Below are 23,056 nucleotides of genomic sequence, written 5' to 3'. Positions count from 1 at the left end.
CCTCCTCAAGATTTAAGCAACAAGGCAGTCTTCCCTGATAGCAGAGTGGGTTTGTGGGTTTTTTGTGGTCTGGTTTATGCCAAGTGGCACCCTGCATTTCCTTGGAGCACACTGGAAAAGGAAGGTATCTCTGCAGAAGAATCTTTGGCACAGTGCTCACGGTTCTTGCAATGTTCCAAAACTGCTTGTTATGAAGCATCCTTCAAGCCACTCTTAAGACAATTATAACATGCTGCTTTGTGGCGATTGACTGTAGATGGGAGTCTGATACACACTGTATTCAACGTACTTGTGCCTCTACTGAGACATACTACCATATAGGAAGGTTCAATACTGCAAGTCTGAAGGAAGTGAAAACTCTGATATGTTCATAAGTCATCTGCCCACTAAATTTCTTTCCCTGTAGATATAAAATCTCTTAAGCATCTGCCAGTTCCCAAAGGTCATGAGCAAAGTATGGCTGCAGTGCCAAATTATTCTCAGTATCTCAGAGCACATTATGCATATATCATGAAGCTAGACTTTGACAAAGAGAAATAATCTCTATTAAAGAATGGTAGAAGAGCAGTAGAGTGAGAAGAGAAAACATGAGGCCTATTTCACAGATCAAACAGGAGACAGAAATCATTCTATGCCACAACCAATACTCCTTTCTGTACCAAATTCCTCTGCAGCAAGCAGGGGAACAGAGCTTAAAGCAAAGGTTTGTCAGGGAATCCACATGTGATAGCCTTGCTATCCAGGAACAGGTAGTATGTCCAAACTTCCTGACGAATGGTCTCATTGTTTGCTTGCATTGGATGAATGAATCTTTAAACAACTATAAGCTTTACTGACAGTGCTAATTCCCCCCCAAAATGATATACCTGTCAGACTCCGTGGATCTTATAAAAATTAATACTAGCTCAGTGTTTGTAGCATATATCCACTCAAAACAAACAAACAAAATAAAATTAAAAAAGCATGCATTTGACTAGTTTTTGAAATGCTCCTGTAATGAAGGCAAATATTAGCAGTACACCAGAGCATGTGTACTCCATATAAAATTGCATCAAGGGAGATTTTGTCCATGAAGAGAGACCTCATACAAAAGTTCACAAATAGTGAATTCTGTCTGACAAATTCTTTATGGTTTCCAAAGAGACTTCAGACTTCAACCCAGCTCTGGTTCAGCCAAGTGAAAAAAGCTACATCCTGTGGGAAAAAACAACAACAACAACAAAAAACAACTATGCAGCTACATATACTAAAATTTTTAATTCTTAAAGAGGAGCATGGAATAACCATCTGAGCATCCAAGTGCTAATTTTCAAAATTCATAGTTCATTTAACATTTTTAAGTAGTGCATATGCTCTTTTTTGACCCTCATTGCAAAGCAATAGTTGAGTGTTAATTCCAACAGAATTGTGTATTGCAGAAATGTTTGTAGTTACTACATCTTTCCAAACAACTATCACGCAAAACCTCTACCGAGTCTGAAGAGTACTGTCAAGTTTTTCTCACAGCTCTGCTTTGTCATAGGGACCCACAAGGATCATCAAGTCCAAATCCTGGGTCCACAAAGGACACCCCTCCCCCCCCCCAAAAAAATATCCCTCTTAGCAGAAAACTTTTCCTGATATACAGCCTGAACCTCTCTTTGAAGGAGCTTCAAGATGTTGTCTACATATCACTTCCATTAGAATTATATTCTATGTAACAGCACTTGAACAATCAACACATTTTGCTTTCAGTAGGCTTGGGCTTTTCAGATGTTTTCCTTACATAAACAACCAAAACAGAAAGAAAAGACTAGTGCAAATTACTTCCATAATTCACCATAAATGAATGTTTCTAATCACCACTTGGTTTGAATTGCAGTGTATCAGAAATGCATCATGTACAAATCAATTTTCCAATGTGCCCAAGCTACATTCTGGCTGTGTTATTGATTCAGTTGAGAAGCCATATTGTAGAAACAGTTAAGAAAATATTTACAGGAGATTGAGTCTTACAGTAATCAGTAATGAACTTGTTTGTCTGACCTATTTATTCATGACCCACAAGCGACCTGCTTTTTTCTAGTAACTTCTGCCATACACATAAAGATACATAAACTAAGACAACAGACCATTCAATTCCTGTATCAGTTTTTTCATTTTTAACTAACACAAAAAGAGAATTTGCATCGTGATGATTCCCCTCAGCCTCTTGATTAACATGTATCTTGCAACATGGGCAAGCTTCCTCCAGGTAACTATTAAGGCAAAAGTTTACTATCACTTCACATTCAATTTAGCCTTAGGACAAGAGCTATCAGGCAAGTTTACACAAGATAACTATGTTCTATTTTCTGCACATTTTAAAAACTGGAAATGATAAATTTTCTTTTAGGTAAAACAGACACTATCTAACACGCTGAATGCCTCATTTGAGATGCTTAAGACTTTTATTGCACTTACATCTAAACACCTCCGAACAGCTAGGGGAAGGATGTTATTTTTGATACATATTTTTCACGTAGAGACTTAGTATTACAAGGAAGTATTGAATGTAGTTGTCTGCACGCACACGCACACACACACACACACACACACATTAATATGTGTCAGAAGAAAACAAGTCTATTTATCCTCATGCCATCCTCCTATACTTTTATGGGATCTCTCAAAAGCATGAGCTTGTAAGCCCCTTTCTCAGCATCCTAACACCTCTGCAAAGTGTCAAGATTTTAGGAACAGCAGCTCTACTCACCTGTGTTACTGCCACATCCATAAAGATTTCAGAAATAAATTAAAACTGTTTATAATTTTTTTTGGCAGCTTTTTTCTTTGAAGAGCGTTGCTTCTAAATGGAAAAACCCAGCCACTTCTTCTCAAATACCTTTCCTGGCATGCTTTCAGCAGCACAAGAGACACTGACTCCAGGAGAAATACACCTACAGTCCTCAGGCCCTCTTACAATCCGAAGCACACAAAAGCACAAGACACTTTTTTTTCATACCCTGTGAGTCCTTCACCCTCTAACTTTCTGGAAAGGTGCTGATGTAGGAGGAAGAGGCTGTGGCAATCCACTGTTACTATTGTGAGGCTTAGGGCAACACTAAACTCAGTCTAGTAATCAGAACAGACAGCTCTAGAGCCAGCAGAGTACAAACCATTTTACCTGTAATCAGCATTCTCAAAAGGGCTATTCTCCATTTTGGTCTGAGTGCTTATTTTTCCTTGAAATTAAAGCTGTTAGTGCACTACATGACAGTACTTCTCAGGAACAGGTTGAATTCATTTAATCTTTAGGGGAAACAGAAATACTGCATAATAAAGCTCATACAAGAGACCATGGTGGAGCTGGAACTATTACAGTAGAGTTTCAGTTTCCTTACTCAGCCAAACATTATCAGTCCCACACCTTGTATGTAGTGGCTTGCCAAAGCAAGAGAATCCTCAGTTCATGTATATGAATAAAATTTCATATCATGTATATCAATAAAATTAATAAAATTTAAGGAAGCATACATGTAGTAAAACTTTTCTCTCTAAATCTGTGGTTCAGACCACTGCTAAAAGACACATGACTGCTGTACAATGCTTTCAGCTGCTCAGCTGTGACTATAGTGTTCCAGCTGGAATTAAGCATTCTTCTGTGCGTTGCTAGTGTGCCTGTAGGACCACACCTACTCCAGAAACTAGAAAAGTTGTTTGTTTGGGGTATATGGGAAGATAAAAGCAAAGAATACAAGCCAGTGCTTTTTCCCAGAGATTGTTGCAGCTTTCTTGCTCATTCATATCAGCCTCCTGGTATAAACTCAAGAGGTACAAAAATAAGGTACAAGAGGAGGATTTCTTTAGACATAAGTGCTATTGGATAAAGTACAAACAGTACATTATTGTATACTGTGCCCAGAAGAGCTTTTGTGATCATACTATAAGAAAAATTGGCAGCTCTTGCCAAGAAATCAACTGTAGAGATGCTGAACACATGCATGTAGTAACTTTTAAGTAAAAACAAAACAACAAAGCATATCTTTTTCTCATTTTTGATGCTGTTTGCTACAGTTACAGTGGGCAACAATCCTCTTTCAAATCTTCTAGCACAAAGTCCTAATCGAAGGATATTCTAACAAAGCGAGACAAATGCTCACTCAACACAAGAATAGCCTGGCATTTCTGCAATGAAATATGAAGCTAAGGCCAAATACCGAGGTCAAGAGTTTTTTCAGAAACTCTGATGGCCAGCTGTGTGAATGAAGACATCACACTTTGGCCTGTGACTGATATCATGTGTGGAAAGCATTTTTCTCGTAGAAAAATAAAGCAATCTGAACTGCATAGTTCTGGCAAACTGTTTTCGCACTTGCATTAATCTTTTTGTGCTGCAATTTCTTTATGGATATTTCAGGCGATTTTAAATGGACACCACCTCTAAGAAGGAGTCTAGCACTGAAGCCACTGTTATCTTTGGCACTATGAGGAAGGAATGCAAGATTTGTCTACTAGCTTTAATAAAATGTGAAGATATTTTTGGTTCAGGTTCAAAAAACGACATATCCATTTGGCAAGTAAGAAAAATTATCTCAAAGCTACTTTGCCTTGTTGCTCTAAACCTCTACAGTACATTCCACATTCTTTTTCTTGCCCAAAGAATTTTAAGGGCAAGCCTCTCCAGATGGCTGCCCTCTACTGGACAGAATGAGAAAATGTTTGATTATTTCCACATCGATAAAGCGCAGAGGGCTGGGTTTCTGAAGATGACAATCTATTTCTTATTCCTTATGTTTCTGTGTAATTACAAAGGTTACACTTTGCTAGAATGAGAACTATGAAATCCAGGTATCTGCTTCTCAATGTAGTTAGCCAACTGTCTATTGCTTTTTTTTTTTTTTTTTTTTTTTTTTTGGTATCATGCACTTTTTCAGTTTTGTATTTCTTCTATCTATTTATCAACGATAAATTAATTTTAATAACTACACTGTTGTTTTGTTACAAGTGCTTAATCCTCCTTCACAAAAAATAATGGAAAACATCTCCATATTTCTTTGCTGCTTAAGGTAAACATGTTAAACAGAACATTATAGCTGGAAGGGGTTTTCTGCCATCTTTTTCCTCTGCCCTAAATCAGGATCAAACATTTCTCTGCTACTCTTGATCAGCGTTCGGTGACCTCTGTTAAAGGCTGCTGGTAACAGGACTGCACAATTTTTGCAGACAACCCAGTCCACTGCTACACCAGTTAACTATTAGTGTTCCTTTAGGAACAGTATAGACTGATGACAGGAGTAAAGGGCTTTAGAGATCAATTTGAAAAGAACCTATTCATCAGGGAGCCCAAAGTTTCTTTAAATTGAGTGCAAGGATTAAGATGTAAAGTAGAAATGCTAATGACAAAAGATCCCTGAAAGAGTTTCAGGGATTGGAACCAGGAAGTTAGAGGCTTTTCTCTGTATTATGTATGCATAGTCATACAACCAGCGCACGCTTTGAAACTTTCACTGCACATCTGTGCATCACTGCATGGACTAGGCACCAAGCCAACAGCTGAATTCCTACGAGTCCGTGCAGCTCCCACACGTTTACAGCACTAGGACCCAGAGGGAGCTTCATTTCTGTGAGTCAGTGCAGCTAGCTGAGCCCTGAGAGCAGTGAATGAGGCTGGAAAGGCAGAGGGAATGTGAATGGCTCTTTTGGCTTGGGAAAGTGTCCACGGACTGGGGTGCTACAGACTACAAAACAGCTTGGACAACTCTCCAGATTCCCTGTTCCCCCGGTGTCGAGTGATACAGCTCTAAGGTGAGTGACCCCACAATAGTCAGTTTTCTCAAAACAAGTAATGTGGCTGTTGCACCAGTTGTGGAAGTTTGGTATCTTCAAAATCAGCCAATGCGTTTTTGCTGTACTGTGATTTTCACTCTCTTGAAGAGGCACAGATCAGATGTCTTTGAAATATGGAGTCCTCATTGCTTAAAAATAACATCTGCTCAGAAAAGCTTGGTCTAATAAAACTGAAAATTGCATTTACTAATGCAGGTTAAACTGCATGCACATCTGGAACATATTCATAAAGCATTTGTGCTTAAATTCAAAGCTTGAAACAGATCTTTAGTAAGAACAGCTTAACCTTAGAGACAGGTAAGTATTCTTCTCATTGTTTTTATCCAGGTAAATCAAAACTTAGTTTTATTTGCATAATACTGCAGTTACTTCTACATTCTTTACTGTCTCAGTTCTGAGTGGTAAGGCTTATTTAAGTCTTTCCTTTTTTTTTTTTTTTTTTAAGATAATTCTACTTAATTTTAAGATAAGAAATCCTTTCTTTTCTAATATAAATAAATAGGAATTCTGGTAAATCAAAGCATGATTTATGAGCAGAATCCTTCTAGCTATAGGGAGAGCTGTAGTTTTCCCTACGTCTATCCTCCAGGAAGTCTAGTTGGAAAAGCTTACAAATTCCCTGCTGCCTTGACAGACTGACACTGACAATGTTTATTGATTTATACTGGGTGATTAAGCTGTCTTACCTAATACATTAGTCAGAGACAAAAACGAGGATCCCAGTCACAGAGATGCAGAGTTTGTGTGCTGAGAACAAAAACTGCTTCAGTTGCTTTCCTCACTTTAAATTTTCCTTATATGCTCAAGAAGTTTTAGAGAAACAGTGAAAGTTATCATGCTTGTCAGGCTGGTTTTTCCAAGTTGTCACGACTTCGAAGTTGCATTGTAACAATAATACAGATAATTTATGGGTGCTTTCACGTGTTAGTGTATTACAATAAAGTTTTTTCAGTACTTTTTTGCTGAGCCAAAATAAAATGTGACAATTACCTACAAAAAGATAAGCAAGAAGCTGATTTGACTGTAAGTTCATATTCTTTGCACTTCTGAGATGCTTCAGATATTATGGAAAGCAGGCTTCTGTGAAAGCCTGAAAATTATCCTGCCAGCTACCATTCTACGTTTGTCTGCAACTCAGACGGTTATAATATTTTTTGCACTTTCACAAAAAAGATGGTGTAATGAAGAGCCAAATATTTTCAAGTGTTAACATTGTATAATAAGAATTATTTGTCCCTCAAATATATTAATATATCTATACATTAATAATATTTTAATAAATTTCAACAAGGTCTGGAGAGGAATTCTTTCTGACAAATGTGTGCAGTATAGTAATAGTACTTTCATATCTGGATTGATCCCAGCCACTCACCCTAAAGGGATCTGTCAGTCTGACAAAAGGGTAGCAAAGAAAGTAATTGTGGTTTTCTTTTTCTCACTCTCTTAGCAAAGCAGTGTCCATTTTCTCAAATCAAAAGCTTAAATCATCTTATCAGATGTCTTCATTTAAGTTCAGTGGAAAATTACAATGAGCATAAAGGATCATTCTAACCCTTATACTAAGTAAACAGTTACTACATAGAATGATTAGGCAGTTTATGTAATCACTGTAACACGCTAATTCAAAACATAAGATTAGAAAAATACATAAAATATGTATTAAGATTAGCACTTTAAAGTGAAAAATTCTTTAATGGGATACCCAGAACAAGGGCCAGATAGAATACATTTAAAAGCTAGATTATTTCCATCAGTAGAATCAGTCCCATAAATTCACTTACTGCTCCATGACTTTGGACATAAAAATGGTCCTTTAAGTGCAAATTCCATTGTTTTTCTGTTTCTCCAATATGCTTTTGGAACTGATAGAATATTGCATTCATAGTAAGTGCATTAATTGAATTAAATTGAAGGCATGAGGAAAAAATATTCATGATTTTGAGAAGATAACATTCTACCATTTCCTAAGTTCTAAAGAACAAATTTTGATGTTAAAAACAAAGAGTTAGTAAAATTAATGTTTTAATTCCGAAAGGTTTAATATTCTAGCACCAAAAGTCAAATGATGGTATTGGTGCGTTTAGAAATATTTATTTATCCTTTAAATCTTAGTCCAATAAAACGTAGTGAAACTCAGTATCTTTCAAATCAGCTACAGCAATGGTGACCTCTGCTGGCAACTACCCTCTCATCAAAAGAAGTTTAAAAGGCTTGTTCAGAAAGTGACTGTGAAATAAAATATTTTTTAGATCATCTGATACATTTGGAGAAATGTAAGATACCAACTCTTCTCTCAGAACTTGCCTCATGGTAAAAGGGGTGAAAGGCCCATGTAACAGTGCTACTACTACTGCTTGTCTTTCTCAGTAGGAAGGATATTATCTCTGTCCTGAATTTGACTTCAGCACAGTCACACAGGCCAACGTATTTAAGACAATTTCTACAACAGAAGAATCTCCCACCCTGGGATGGATGTCCTATGGGATGTGTGTGTTTTGTTTTCCTGACACAACGCCCTTTTTGCAGCTCTGCTGAATTCATGAAGCATTTGCATGTATGTGTATTTACACCCAAAAATATGTGGCCAAGAAAAGCAAGATCATTTTTGCTTTTGCCAAGAGATTGTAGTATCTATTAATGTGATTCGTGTGCACCCTATTTGCCTGATCCCACTACCACTAAAAATATTTAAGTAACATAAATGGTAGAAAGAAAATCTCAGATCCTTGATATAATCCTGTACTATGCCCTTGTCCTGAATATTGCTTGTAGCTCTGGTCATTATCCGCATTTCAGAAAATATAGAATAAAGTATAACAAGACAAGGTGAAGAAGGCAACAAGGATGATGAAAGGGCCTGGAACAATTTGCATATTTAGAGAAACTACATAGATTACCATTTCTAAGTCTGAAAAAGAAATGGCTGAAAAGGTATGTAGTCAAGATATTTAGAATAATAACTGTCCTGACGAAGTTTAAATGGAAGTGGCTGTTGTCAGTTCAAGAATTGAGGAGCGGGAAATGAAAATAGCATCTGACACATTCAAGGCAAACAAAAGAAGGCAGTTCTTCTCTCCATTCATGATAAAATAAAGGAATTCCTTTCCTTGGGGTATTGTAGTTTGCATGGGTTCAGCAAGTGATCAGACAAACTAAGAGCAAATGCATTACCTCTGCTTCAGAAAATCTGTGATTCAAAAATGACTGCAGAGTGGAAGAGTATACTGAGGAGATGATCCCCATATGGTTGCTGTATTCTTACATCACTCCCTAAGCATTATTAGCCTTCTCCTCAGTGTTTCAGCCTGTTGAATACTTGACTTATCCTAACAAGAAGAACAGTAACTACATATTTGCTATGGGATGCTGGTTCACTGATCAAAGTATGGAGATTTTGGTAAAAAAAAAAAAAAAAAAAAAAAAAAGGTAAATATAGAGTTATTTATAGCGTTATTTTTACTGAAGTGTTCAACAATTAGGTGTAAGCATGTATTCATGTAAGTTTCCACCAGAGAAAGAGATTAATGCTGAGATGTACAACTATTCAGGCAAATCAACCTAAGCAGATTATGACTGAGATACTCGTGAAAGGCCTAAGAAAGTACATCTGATTGATCTTGTGAAATTCAGTGAAGTATACTCCAAATGGGAAAACATAATTTTATCTCAGTTCCTTGTGCCCTGTTTATTTGTAGAGCTGACATTTTATTTGAGACTTCTAACTGAACTCACATCTTTACTAACTGTTTTCACTAAAAATATTACACATACAGTTAAGTAAACAGTGTGGAAATATCACACCATTAATTATACTTTTACTATACCTTTCACTCTGAGAACTGCATCACCCCACAAAAGGGAACAATCCAGAGAATAGCCATGCAAACACTGAAACCTGAATGAGAAGAACTACTCACATATTCTAAAGTTGAAAGACAGATGTGAGATGTCAACTTGACATTGCTAACCAGTCCCCAAATACAGCTGACTTGCTGTTGATGAATTAAATGTTTTTTTCAGTCTGCAGCATGTATAAAAAAATGAATTATGCAAAACTTTCTGTGCATAAAAGTGAGATTTTGTGCCCACAAATCTTGATTATCTGAGATTAATAAAGACCCGCAAATAAGTTACAATGTACTGTAAGTATGTATGTAGATATCATATATGTATGTATGTATACAATATATGTATGTAGACATCATATATGATGTAGACATATGTAGACATCAGGCCCTACCTACATACATACATACATGAATGAGACTTCTATGGCATAGTATCTAAACCCAAAATTTAAATGACTGAACAAGGTATTTTGAAATAACGTGTAGGAAGGTTTTACTGCTAAGCTTCTGTAATAGCTTTTGAATTTTCTGTGCCAGTGCTAAATGAATGAAACACCTTTGACTCATCCTTGGAGGCAATGTTTTTCCCAGTAAAGAGACATTCTTCTTTTTTTTTCCTAGGCTCTTGTATTTAAAGTAAAGCTTTGAGATATTATGGCATAGTAGTTCACAGTATCAGAAGATATAATCATACTTTATCAGATTCACATCTTCTATTGCTGGGAACGGTTGTATCACATAAATATGGCTTCCAAATTTAATTGTGGTATCCCCTAGAATAAACTCTTTCATGGTCACTGAACATAGCAAAAGTCCTGGCCTGAGCTTTAGAACCCAAACACTAACATGGTCACCCCTCAGTCTAACAGTCCCTCCAAATATTTGTTGAACACAGCTCTGGTCACTTTCAGAAATTGTACCTGCAGTAACCAGACCACTTGATGTACTCCAAAATCAAATTTCCTGGTCTCATAGGGTACATAACAGTGTGCTAATAAAATATCAGATTCTGCTTCCATTGAGTTGTTACATATTAAAACCGCCATTGTCAGTGCAAAAAGATTCAAGCACTAATTAAATAATAATAATAATAAAAAAAAAGATAATCAGATGAACAAAAGGTAAGACAATTTCTTTGACTTTGTTTTGGGCCGTGGCTTATATATTACTGACAAAAACATTATGACCGTGTATGTTATTCAAATACAAAGCTGCTTCCAAGAATAAAATTAATGAAATAAATGAATAACTGATAGAATTAAACTGATTCTGAGTTAAGGAGTATGTGACACAAATTGATTTAGCTCAGTTAGCTGTTAACTGTTCAGAAAACTAATGGAAGATTAGACCGTTTCTGACAGTCCTGACCTACAATAAGTAAGTTAGTCAAGCACAAAAGTAGATTATTTCCTTGACAACTTTCTGTTTGCTAATTGTGGATTTGCTTGTCTAAAAATTACTATTCTTTTCCTAATCTCAATCATTTCATATTTTTCCCTCTGTATTGTGATTTTTGTTGTTGTTGTTGTTATCTAGTTCACCAATTGGCTTTTGATTGTCTTTATTATTTATACAACCATGTGCAATCTACACTACTAAAAATAAGGTATCGTCAGAATTTTTTTGTGATGGAAATTTGCCAGGTACCTCATTGCTATATATTACTTCGATTATGGCATATTTAACAGCTCTGGGTGACTGAATATGTGTTTTTCTATTTTGAACCATATCTTTTATTTTTGGAAGCCTTTATATGCTGGGTGATTCAGGTATTAAAAAAAAAAAAAAAAAAAAAAAACAGCTGTGGTTGTTCGTAAGGAGATTTGCCCACTGGTGAATGACACAGCCTGTATTTTCTGAAATGCATCATTTCCTGCCCATTATTTCATGATCCTTTTCAGACACTCCCTGTAGCAGCCCCAGACCTGCAAGGTGTCTAGGTGCATGCTTTACCACAGCCATATGAATAGCTCAGTTGAAATATTCATTAATATATTTCAAGAAAAACTCACAGTTCTGATGAACCTAATTCGCAATTCATCTCTACTGTAGCACTGTACTTCCACTGATCATGAAAAAGATTACATTGTGCACTTTAGGGAGAGTCAGCTGGGCACATCAGCTGCAGTGGGTCAGCAGGCAAGAGTTAACTCTCAAGCTGTTTTTTGACTGCAGCTGTCCATATCCTTAATTCTCTGTTGCTTTCATATTTCAGATTGAAAACCAATACTTCTACACAGCAGCCACACAAGGTCATTGTCCTTCAATACGTACTGCAAAGGGAGCCTAGAACAGTCTCTGAAAATGTACAGTTTTCATCTTATTGAGATCCATGAAGCATACTTTCTAAATGCAACAGATGGACCACTACATTGCATAGTCTGCAGACAGCTGATGCTCAGAGCTTTGTGACTTCACAGGACAATTTGTTTCAGGGTAGGAAGACCTAAGAAAGAAAGGGCAAATTTTTCAAAAGTAGCTTCTAACTTACAGTTGCACTATATTTGTATTTAGCACTTGCTTAGCAGGTTCTGAATCAATATGTAGCCTGAGAGTACAACCGCTTTGTAAATTTGATCCCAGGAATGGAAAATCAGACACTTAAAAACTAAGATACATACAAATAATGTTTTCTATAGGGCACTTGCTAAAAGGAGTATGCTAACTATAGTATGCTATTCCATATTATAGTATAGTATAGTATAGTATAGTATAGTATGCTATTCCATTCCCTATTAGCTTCTGCTTGCATTTCTGAAAGTCCATAGGAAACAAACTGTCCATGTGGTATTGGCATTTAAATTTCTGTCCATTTGGTCCTCAGGTTTTTAGGAAGTTAGAAGAAAAAAAATCTTTCTAATCATTCATATTTAGTATAGTTTCATAGTCCATTCAAATTATCATTTTATGGCTGTTTACAGATCTCAAGGAACCAAGTACACTGAGAGTGTGAATTGCTCAGAACTTAAAGAGACCAACATACATGAATGTAATCTTGGGGGGGTTAAGTATTCTGAATTATATTGACATGCTAAGTCTTTTTAATTAAATATGCAGGTGTATATAGGAATTATGGCTGATACTTTATACAGCTACATTTCATTACATTTGAGTGATTTCTGGATTCTCTAGAAAGCCAAAGGACTCCCAAGTAGCCATCAACTTCCTTCTGTTTTGTAATGTTATATCAAGCTTCCAAATTCCAGCTTATTTCACTTTCACTTTTTACCAGGAGCCTTGTTGAGCAATGTTGCACACATACCCCACATGAATAAAGGGCGTACTCTCTACCTTGCCCAGTGATAGTGATACAACTTTACATTGCAAAAGTTACAGCTTTCTGTCTGAATTAAGAAAATCTTTTAATAGTCTTTTGTAGTTAAGGGACATATGCTCTTTATGTACCAGTAAAACAGCAGGAAATTACATACCCCCAAAAATATAATGTGGAGAATATCTTCGGTTTTCTATGACTTTCTGTCTTTGTGTGTGCGCATGTATTAGCAATTTATGAACATAAGTAGAATTACGGACACCATCTACAACATCCTATTTGACAAGTTTTTTTTCAGGTACAGACCTTTTATAATTTATGATCACCAGAAAATGTCACATTTGTATGTTTTTTTGTTTGTTTCTTCTATCCTAAAAGTTTGTAAATATCAGGGAAAAAAAAAAAGAAATGTATACTTTTTTATTGGTGTCATCTCCACACATCTAGAAAAAGGCTGAGTTTTGTGTTGACTTTCAACACAGAATATACTTCAAAGTGGCACAAATTTTTGGAGAGAGAAAGTGAGAGAGGCAGAGAGAGAGACAGAGAGAGAAAACAAAATGTATAAAGTGAGTTGTACAGAGTTCCCTGAGAGAAAGAAAGCCTGCAAGTATTAAGAAGAAATGCAGCATCATAGAATAAATTGAGCTGCAAGGGACCTCAGGAGGTCACCTGATCCAAATTCTTGCTAAAAGTGGGGTCCATCTAATAGAAGACTATGGATCATTTAATAGAAGACTAGTATTGTGTAGTCAGTAACAAGAAGAAAACTTCTGCAGTGAGATGATCAATGCAGAAGGCTGGGGATGGTCAGAGTACAGCCATACAGCCAGCTTTTTAAGGAACTCAGAACCAAAGAACAGCATTCAGTCTCTTAGGTAAGACTCAGATTGGCTCCACTGATGAAGTATGATGATCAAGTGATAGTGGCCTGTATTTATTACTGGTTTGACACCTACAAGGGTGTTCCATATTAGAAATAAACCATTGTGGGTTTTCTTTTTTGCTTTGCCTTTCCAACCAGCTACAGCTCACAGTCATCAGATTTGGTATTTTCTCTTTTTGTCCTATTTTCCTCTGAAAAGAGTCCAGATTAAGTACTTCCATCAACTATGATAAATTATCCTTTCACAGGCTAGATTCTTTCCTGACTATTTTTCTCCTGTGATGAGAACTAGGCCCAATTCTTCTGCTCTCCCCACTGACATATTTTTGGACCTAGGCAAAATAGTAAAAAGACTGAAGGGACTTAAAATCAAGGGTAGATTCAGAAGGCTCATATGCTTGGTGTCCCTTCCACTACAAAAGATAGTTGAACAATCTGATGGCAGGTTCAATAACAACAGAAAATAGTTGTTCACACACCATTTAGTTAAGCTGTTAACTCCTAATCACAAGATATTTTGCTGCTAAAAATGTAATCAGATTCAAGGAATTGCTAGACAGGTACACGGAAGGGAAATACACAAAATTTTAAGAACACAGAAAACCTCTCTGGCACATAAAGCTGCTCATCTAAACACTGCAAAAGGATAGGGAAGTGATTGGAAAAGTACCACTATATGCTTATCTTATTTTTATATGATCTCTTAAACATCTTCCATTGTTCTATGTCAGAGACAGTAAGGACAAAATGAGCCTTGCATCTGGTCCAGCATGGTCATTCTTTTGTATTGACAGTATTTTAAAGGGGTTCTCTTTAATGGGAAGCTGATTATTCTCATAATACTGTTAGCAGTTTTATTCATTTTGCTCAGCAAAACAGTTCTTAGTAATTGCTTTTTTTTTACATGGAAGGAAAAAGTACGGAAATTGTGTAAAAAGGAAAAGCAGAGACAAAAATTTCCTCTTTATCTTGTTTTAACTCCTTTTGTGGGTGTGGCATGGAATCAGCTACTTTTCAGTCAATTACCTAATATTAATTCGAGATTGTGTTATATTCACTTCTTCCTGTAATAAAGTCTCCAATCCTGTAAATATGTCTGGTATTCTTTATTCATACATAGATGACGTTCCTCTATATTTCTACCATACATTGGCTGTTTGATAGCATGTGGTGTTTGCTGATGCTCAGTATAACAAGTGATCTCATAGAATACCTTGAGTTGGAAGAGATCCACAAGGCTCGTCAAGTCCATCTCCTACCTAAAAATCAAACCATGTGCCTGAGATGCTTGAGTCCAAATTGCTTGAACTCTGGCAGGCTCAATGCTGTGACCACTGCCCTGGGGAGCATGTTCCTATGCTCGACCACCCTCTTGGTGAAGAACCTTTACCTAACATCCACCCTGAACCTCCCCTGTCACAGCTCCATGCTATTCTCTTGGGTCCTGTCACTGTCCTCAGAGAGAAGAGATCAGTGCCTGTCTGTCTGCTGCCCTCATCAGGAAGCTGTATGCTGTGAGGAGGTCACCACTCAGACTTCGCTGAGCTAAATAAATGAAGTGGCCTAGCCATTCCTCATACATCTTCCCCTGTATCACTGAGCTTTCTCCTCTTCTTTGTTTGTCATATTTTTCACTTTTGGATTAATTGCTAATAATATTAATTCCTGCAGGCTACAGACACATGTTAAATAGCTCAATGTCCACAAGACAGTGTCATTTCACAAGTCAGTTCTGTATTCAGACTAAAAACAGCCAATGCTTTTTGTTCAACCCAGTTAGTTTTAAAGTCTGTTTGACAACTAAGAACTGTCTACTCAGTTATGCATTGAACTTGTATAGTAGTTCATCTTTTATTTATAGAAATGGAAAGCCACAGAAACTAGATGTATGTTTATTTTTCATGTCAGGAAGCCTTTCTGTTCCTCTCCTTATTATTGGTGTTTTTGTCTGTGTTTTGAGAGAGAAGAGCACTGGTGTCCTTCCTTCTCATTTCCTCCATGCCTTTTTGTTAATTTCAAAGCAAAGAAATTAAGAAACTATTTAATGAACTGAAGAATTCCTTACCTTCGTTCAATATTTCAAGTTTTTTAAATAATTCAAAAGTCATTTGAATTCAGTTTTCAGCTCTTTGACCTGTGATCTTGCCATTACTTGAAAGTGAAAGAAAGTACTTTCTAAGACAAGAATGTTTTCAACACCACAGAGAAAATGATCTAATATTCTTGGCCACATTTAAAGTTCATCTCTCTACCTATGAAATAAAATAAATTTGAAAAAGCTTATTTCCCACTGTCATATATTTAAAGTCTGACATTGTACATGGAAAGTAGGTGCACACTTAATCATACCTAATCATCAATAATCCTTCTGCTTTTGATTTTAAGCAGGCAGAAAATTACCTTGTAATATGTACAATTTGGTTATCTACTTTGAACCTAGCATTCATGCGAGAAAAAAGCAAGGAAAAGTTAAAATATGCTAAATACAAACACAATAGGCTTCCTTAAAAAGATTTCTGAGTCAGAAACCTACTAGGCATACCTTATAAAATTTCCCTCCAGCTTATTTTTCTTGTATTAGACAACCTAAAATATTAAGGTATTCATAATCTGATGAAAATTGTAGGAAAAAACAGACAAATGCCAAAGAAAAAAACTCTTATAAATGCCACAATTATGACTACAATCTGTGGAGTCTGGTTCTTCAACAACATTTATGATTTTCATGGAATCATAGAATGGCTTGGGTTGGAAGGGATCTTAAAGGTCACAGAACCACAGAATGAAACCTTGAAACCTTGTTGGTGTGTAGTGTATTGCTAGTAAAAGACACATGAATTTGTAATGATAATTTATATTCCGTTTCACCTTCCCAAAACTCATGGTGGGCTCCAAATTAGCAGTTAAAGAAGTAATATCACATGGACTTGTGGTAAGACACAAAACCCAGGAAACACAACTGAAGTCTGGTGAAGAGCTCTGACAAAACCCTTTATCCTCCATTTCTGGCATTTATGTTGGATGAGCCTTATTGGCATGTAATAAATTTATCACTTTGATCCAGTGAAAAAAATAAGAGATAATTGCTTATTTTTAATAACAGATCTTACCTAAGGTTCTCCCACCTTCTTTGCAGAGTCTCTGCTATGTAGTATAGTACAGCTGGATGAAAAAAATGTTTAATTCCAGGTGTACAATTTGCAGCCAGACATCTGTGTTGTAAGTTTTATATGATTGGTAATTAAAAAAGAATACAGTGGTATGTTGTTTAGGATCACAAGATGATTATGAATACATTAACTGTGACACGGTGTTAAGGTGTTATTTGTGCTTGGAATTTCCAATATTATAAATGTGATGGAATAGCTTCACATGACAAATATTCAATATTCTACGTCAATGCAAGTAGTCAGTAAAATTGTGCAACCATGTGGGTGCAGGAAAAAAGATGACTCATTTACAGATGTGCTGATGATGAATTCTTCATCACTGCACACAACCCGGGGCACATCAGGAATCAAACAAGTATTTAAATAACCACCATATTTCCAACTGGACAGAATCTTGGAGGAAAAAAAAAAAAAAAAAAAAAGACATAACCTGTCTTCAGCTCCTTTTTAAATAGTTTTTGCTGGATATAAGAAAAACCCGTAGAACCTTTGGGAATTAATTCCTCTATAAAATAACAACTGAAAAAGCTACTGACTTAACTCCAAAATATCCCACTTCCCTTCCAGGTGGAGTCTTTGCTGCTAGTACTAATACCTGCAAGAAGTTGTGTGGGTCGGTATTATTTATCTTCTAAAGGTTTCTAAAAACTTACTTCATTCTATGAGTCTAATTCATAGAGTCTCTGCAACTTATCTGTCCCAGAAAAAAGGCAGCATTGCATCATTGTCCAGAAAGAAGAATGTGAGAGGGCACATGCCATGTTCCAGTTCCAGATTGTTACTCTGTACATTACAGTATAATCTAATGTAAACCTGTAAAAGTGGAATAAAGTTCTTCAATTTTAAGAGAGCCTTGAAAATCTTCAAATTATTGCAAAGGACAATAGATGTTTTCAAGATGGAATTACTGCATGCCTGAGAGAAAAAAAAAAATCCTAGTTTTCATTTTATCTAATATTCACAGGTGATATTTTGACACGGTTGACTGAACTTAGTCACTAGATCTTGATTACAGTTTGGCATTTCCTTCTGTGTAGGCTGATCCATCGGGAATGCTGTTCATACTAACACTGAATTAGAGCATGATGACTCAGATGATTAATCAGCTTTCCTTTTTCTTATTAAGAAGCAAATGTTTGACTTCTCCAACTGCTAAAGTGATGATTGTCAAGCCTATGTTATAACTCACATAGTTTTGGTCACCCCTGAGTCACATTCTAAGAGAAGGAAAGTAAACTTGTCTATGATCTCTTACACAGCTGTATAGCTGACAAACACAAATAACAATACTGCATCCTGTGTTTTCTGTTTGCCATAAAGTCCTTGTCATTTGAGAGAGAATTTTTTTCCTTTCCTGTTTCTTTCCAATCAAGATTTGTCCCTAGTTTGGAATCAACCTTAAGCACATGGTTTATGGGTTCTGACAGTAGTTCATACTGCTGTCAAATTGCCACTGAAACCAGACCACATGAATTTTGCTAGGTAAATCTAGTCACATCCTAAACAAGATAGCACGGAATCTACAGATGAACCGTGTCTCTAATCTTCAGTCCAAAAATTTGCTGAATTTATGAACCAAGTTGACTAAAATAAAGAAAAAAAATCCACTTTTAAAAATTTCACCTTAATTAAACATGGAGCTTCCTTTTTCTTTCATAAATAGGTAAATCGCAACAGAAAGCCAGATAGCATACAAAGTATGTGATCATTGACATGAAATGTACACGGTAAATGGACATAATGAACCTAGTTAACCAAATATCAGCTAAAGGCATGATGATTCTAAACACACAAAAACTGTCACTCTCCCAGCTTCCAACTAAGTAGATCTCCCAGCATGGAAAGGTTACTAGTTACGGGGAAGAGTTTAGAAAATTAATGACATTAAAAATGAGATTCATTGGCAACTGTAATTCTAACTCCACTAAGCATCGCCAGAGGCCTGACATGAAGAAACAAGTACTATTTCAAGCAGGCTGCAAAGCCTGTGGACAGATTAACATCTGTCAGAATCATCTACAGTCAAGATCTTACTGATCTTTGAATGCCACAAGTCTTTAGAACATTTACTTTTTCTTTAAAAAAAAAAAAAAAATCACAGATCTGTGGATTTAGTTCTTATATTTTAAATACCTTTCCCTATTACACCTGGGTGTGATGTAGCTAAGTGTTAAAAGGCAGAAGATGTAGTTCTTCTGAGTTATACACTGCCAAGCCTGGCTTTGTATGTAAAAGAGGAGCAGGGAGCAGTTCTGTTGCTGTAGCTAGCACTGCTAATACTAGCCTCCAAACTGTTGATGTTCATGTTTAGACTAGGTTACTGTGGATTTTGTTTCTGCCTTATCCCTGTCTATCATTAGTAACAAGATTAAGACTTTACCCACATTCTTCTAATTAAAATGCCAGAATTCTGGGAAGAGATTACAAGTCTTCTTCTAGCAAAGTAATCAGGTATTATCAGTATATCTGGGAGTTCAAGTTACCACTTCTTAATATCAAAGTTTGCACAAAGTTAGCACTTATCCATGCAAGCCAGAGAATATACTTCTGACGAAGCACTGTGTTACCTCTGAATATATAGCTCATTATCCACACTGGTTAGAGTAGCAGGTTTCATTTTGTAGTATAGGCATCAACAGCATTTGCATACTATAGTTTAGCTGCAGTGCTGCTTCAAGCTGATGAATTCACAGGTTTTGGAATTGCCATCCTTCTCAATAGTTTAGGTAACCGAAGATTCTTCACATCTTGCTTGGGACATGTGATCATTTGTGTGAAACATTTTTCCCTTATTAAACTGTAAGAAACATGTCATAAATTTCAAGCTGTATTGCAGTTACCAGCTGTAGCCTTTAAATATTGTTTACCAGTTATTAATTCTGTAGCTTCTCATTCCTATAACAAGTTACTACCACAGGTTTTTCAGAAGTGCCTCCTTCCACTTTGTCTCCTTCCTCTATATCTTTTATATGGTATGTGAAACAGTACTAAAATAAGTTTTTTCAGTTTCTGCAAGACTATTTTGAAGAATGTACAGTGAGAATTTTTTTTGCAGCAGCAGCAGCAGTTTGGTCATCCCAGTTCCAAGAATTTACACAATCTATCTGTTGATAGTTCTAACTCTGTAAATGGAAAAAGATTCATCCTTAATATAATAAAAGATCCTGGGAACAGTTACACACTGGTAAGCACAGTGACAATAATCTTCCAATCCTGTCCTATTTTTATTAAAACTACTGCACTTCAAACCCTGCATATAGGGAAAGTCAATGAACCACACAGGTAGTTTAAGTGGGAATAGTGCAGCAACAGTAGTGAGTAGCATCACTTTGCAATTTAGGCATTCAAATTTGTTCAGACTAAGAACAAGGCCAAACAGAATTCTAGAAAAAGCGCGGAAACATGCAAGAGCACAACTAAAAGGAAAGAGATGGATCTTCCCCATTATACTTTTTGACTGTAGTAAAAAATGCATTCAGTAACCAGATGGTGTTGGAATACAGGAAATCAACACATAAGAACATTCATTTCATAAGGATAAGTGCTAGGTCCTGCACTTGGGCCATAACAATGTGATACAGCAGTATAGGCTTGGGGAAGAGTGGCTAGAAAGTTGCCCAGCAGAAAAGGACCTGAGGGTGCCAGTCAACAGCCAGCTGAACACGAGCCAGCAGTGTGCCCACGTAGCCCAGAAGGCCAATGGCATTCTGCCTGCGTCTGAAACAGCAAGGCCAGCAGGACTAGGGAGGTGATTGTCCTACTTGAGAGTCCTTTACAGAGAGAACAAAGTGCAAAAAAGTCTTAGTTTAAATGAAGTACAGGCTTTAGCAACCTCTGCTTGAGAACCGGAAACAGGGATTTGAATTCACCTGTCAACCTCAACAATTCTTATAAATCTGAGCTTCATAATACACTTGTCATAGGAACATCTTAGGGTTCTTAGAATCATTGAATCATCTAGGTTGGAAAATACTTTTTAGATCATTAAGTCCAGCCATCAACCTGACTTACTAAGTCCCATCACTAAACCATATTCCTTAATGCTACACCCATACATTCCTTAAATACCTCCAGCAATGGGGACTTCACTACTTTCATGGACAGCAATATTAAAAAGGATCACCTCTTTTCTTTACACTTTTCTGTTTAACTGTCCTCATACATAGAATAACCTGAGAACTGCTCAAGGACACAGGCATTTCAGGGACAGCTGCAGACTGCCAGCAAGGGAAGATGTCTTGCACACTGTATCATCATTCACTTCTCTCTGCATATTGCACAGATCCTCAGTCAAGCATTGCACAAGGTGATGATGTTGCAGGGTGGTCAGAGTGTGGTCAAAATCCAAAGGTCCACTGGTTCTACCTTAAATTTAATTTCACCCTAAATGTCTGTGTGGAGAAGAAAAGCCTCCTGTCTTAAAACATTCACAGCAGCTGCCTCCTCTCAAACTCAGACATAATATAAAGACAGAAAACTCCTACTCACCCTCTGCTCATTGGGTTTGCACCCAGGAGACCACACCATACAGCTAATATACTGACTCAATTCAAACCATCTTTGCTCTCTGGGAGCATTAATCAGATGTTTTGTGTAACAGCTGCCTGACACACTAAGGACACTGGGAGCTTTGCACAGTAAAGAAGTTTGAACTGTATTTTTCTGGCCTCATACCTTTAGTGTCAGGGTTTCATGTAAAGCAGAGCTGAGATTCTCAGAGCATACAAATGAGGTAGCCTAAATCAAGACACTGTGCTTTCTTATTCAGTTCATGGAAAAGCAGTTTGAATTATTTTTTCTGAATATATATTTTGTTGCTGAGAATCCATTGTTTTGTTACAACCTGTCTTTATGGTTGCCAGCATAGCCTTGCAGCAGTGCATATCACTGTGCAATGGATTAATACAGTAATGAGTAAATACCTTCCACAAAAGATGAGAGCTGAGATGCACATGACAACAGATGTCCATTACTGCAGCGAGGACTGGGTAGAGAAGCAGCGTTCCACGAGGCAGCTTAACTCAGTATTTGAAAGGAGAAGGTAGGAAGACTTGCAGATAGAGGAGGGAACACATTCAGAAGCCACGTGCAGCAGACAAAATGCTTGGAGCTGGAAAGCAAACAAAAAAGAGTATGTTAAGACATTGGTATGACCTGGAGCGGGACTCTATTCCAGAGAATACAAAATGTTACCAGTGTGAAGAAATAGCATCTGTTTCCACACATCCTGAACAGGTACAGAAATCAAGTTTGCAATGGTTTACAGTTAACAAAGGCAATCTTCTAGCCTGGTTACTGTTCAGAACAGAAAACATACAGGGGAAAAAAAAAAAAAAAAAAAAAAAAGCAGGTATGGAGCATTTTGCATAATGTTAACACATTTACAGAGAAACCATACTTTAATGTCAAGTAAGTACCAAGTACAAACCTACAAAGCATTAAAGTACATGGGCAAAGTAAAGAAGTCAATTTCTAAAGCTATAATTTGAGTTTTCTAGTAGCAATTTCCACACTGTCAAGTAAAATAAATCATTAGAGAAGAAATTCAATCATTGAGAAGTCTCCATAGGTCTCATGAAGGTAAAAGACCTGATTTAGAAATAAGAATGAATATCAGATAAGTTTTTGTTTGTTTGTTTGTTTTTAAGCAAGGAGGGGGGAGTGGTGAGGGACAAGGGAGAAAAGGGACATAGCTAGTTGTTAGAAAAAGAAACTGCTCAGTAAGAATCCAATGCTACACTTCAGATTCTTCACTTTCTCCAAAAGTAATTTCTACTGATAGACCAAAAGCTAGTGGTGAGGCTCATTTAAAATGGCTTACCATTTTTTGATGGAAGATGCTACACAGCAAAGTAATATTTCGTTTCAGTATGGATTATTTCTCTACCATCTCAGAAATCCCTGAAGGAACACAGAAGCATACCCATTTTGTAAGATGGGAGTTTTATTTTGCAATCCTTTGTCTATATCTTCACATTATTTTTTAATGGAAAAAAAATCCCACCTATCACTGTGAACCGCTCTGGCTACAAAAGGTTTATGAACTACAATCAGCTCCTGAGCTGTGGTA

At 36.6% G+C, this 23,056-nt stretch overlaps 1 protein-coding gene and 1 long non-coding RNA gene across 15 annotated transcripts in view; one reads left to right on the top strand and one right to left on the bottom strand.

Moving 5' to 3' along the window:
* Positions 1 to 23,056, bottom strand: part of LOC137844098 (uncharacterized) — a 118,959-nt gene that overhangs the window by 32,077 nt on the left and 63,826 nt on the right. For all 9 annotated transcript variants that reach the window (XR_011089821.1, XR_011089822.1, XR_011089825.1 and 6 more), the window contains one exon: positions 21,909 to 22,096. This is a non-coding gene — a long non-coding RNA (uncharacterized lncRNA). The remainder of the gene's footprint in view (positions 1 to 21,908; positions 22,097 to 23,056) is intronic.
* NGF (nerve growth factor) overlaps positions 5,305 to 23,056 on the top strand; it is a 28,784-nt gene continuing 11,032 nt past the window's right edge. For 2 of the 6 annotated variants that reach the window (XM_068660058.1, XM_068660059.1), the window contains exon 1: positions 5,318 to 5,766. The gene's annotated coding sequence lies outside the window, so the exon portion shown is untranslated. Of the gene's footprint in view, positions 5,767 to 23,056 lie in introns of all 6 variants that reach the window. The other 4 variants (XM_068660062.1, XM_068660061.1, XM_068660060.1 and 1 more) reach the window with 3 other exon arrangements.

Source organism: Anas acuta, chromosome 24 (assembly GCF_963932015.1).
Source record: "Anas acuta chromosome 24, bAnaAcu1.1, whole genome shotgun sequence".
NCBI classification, from domain to species: Eukaryota; Metazoa; Chordata; class Aves; order Anseriformes; family Anatidae; genus Anas; species Anas acuta.
Note: the sequence above shows the minus strand (reverse complement) of the source record. Positions and strands in the feature narration are given on the sequence as shown.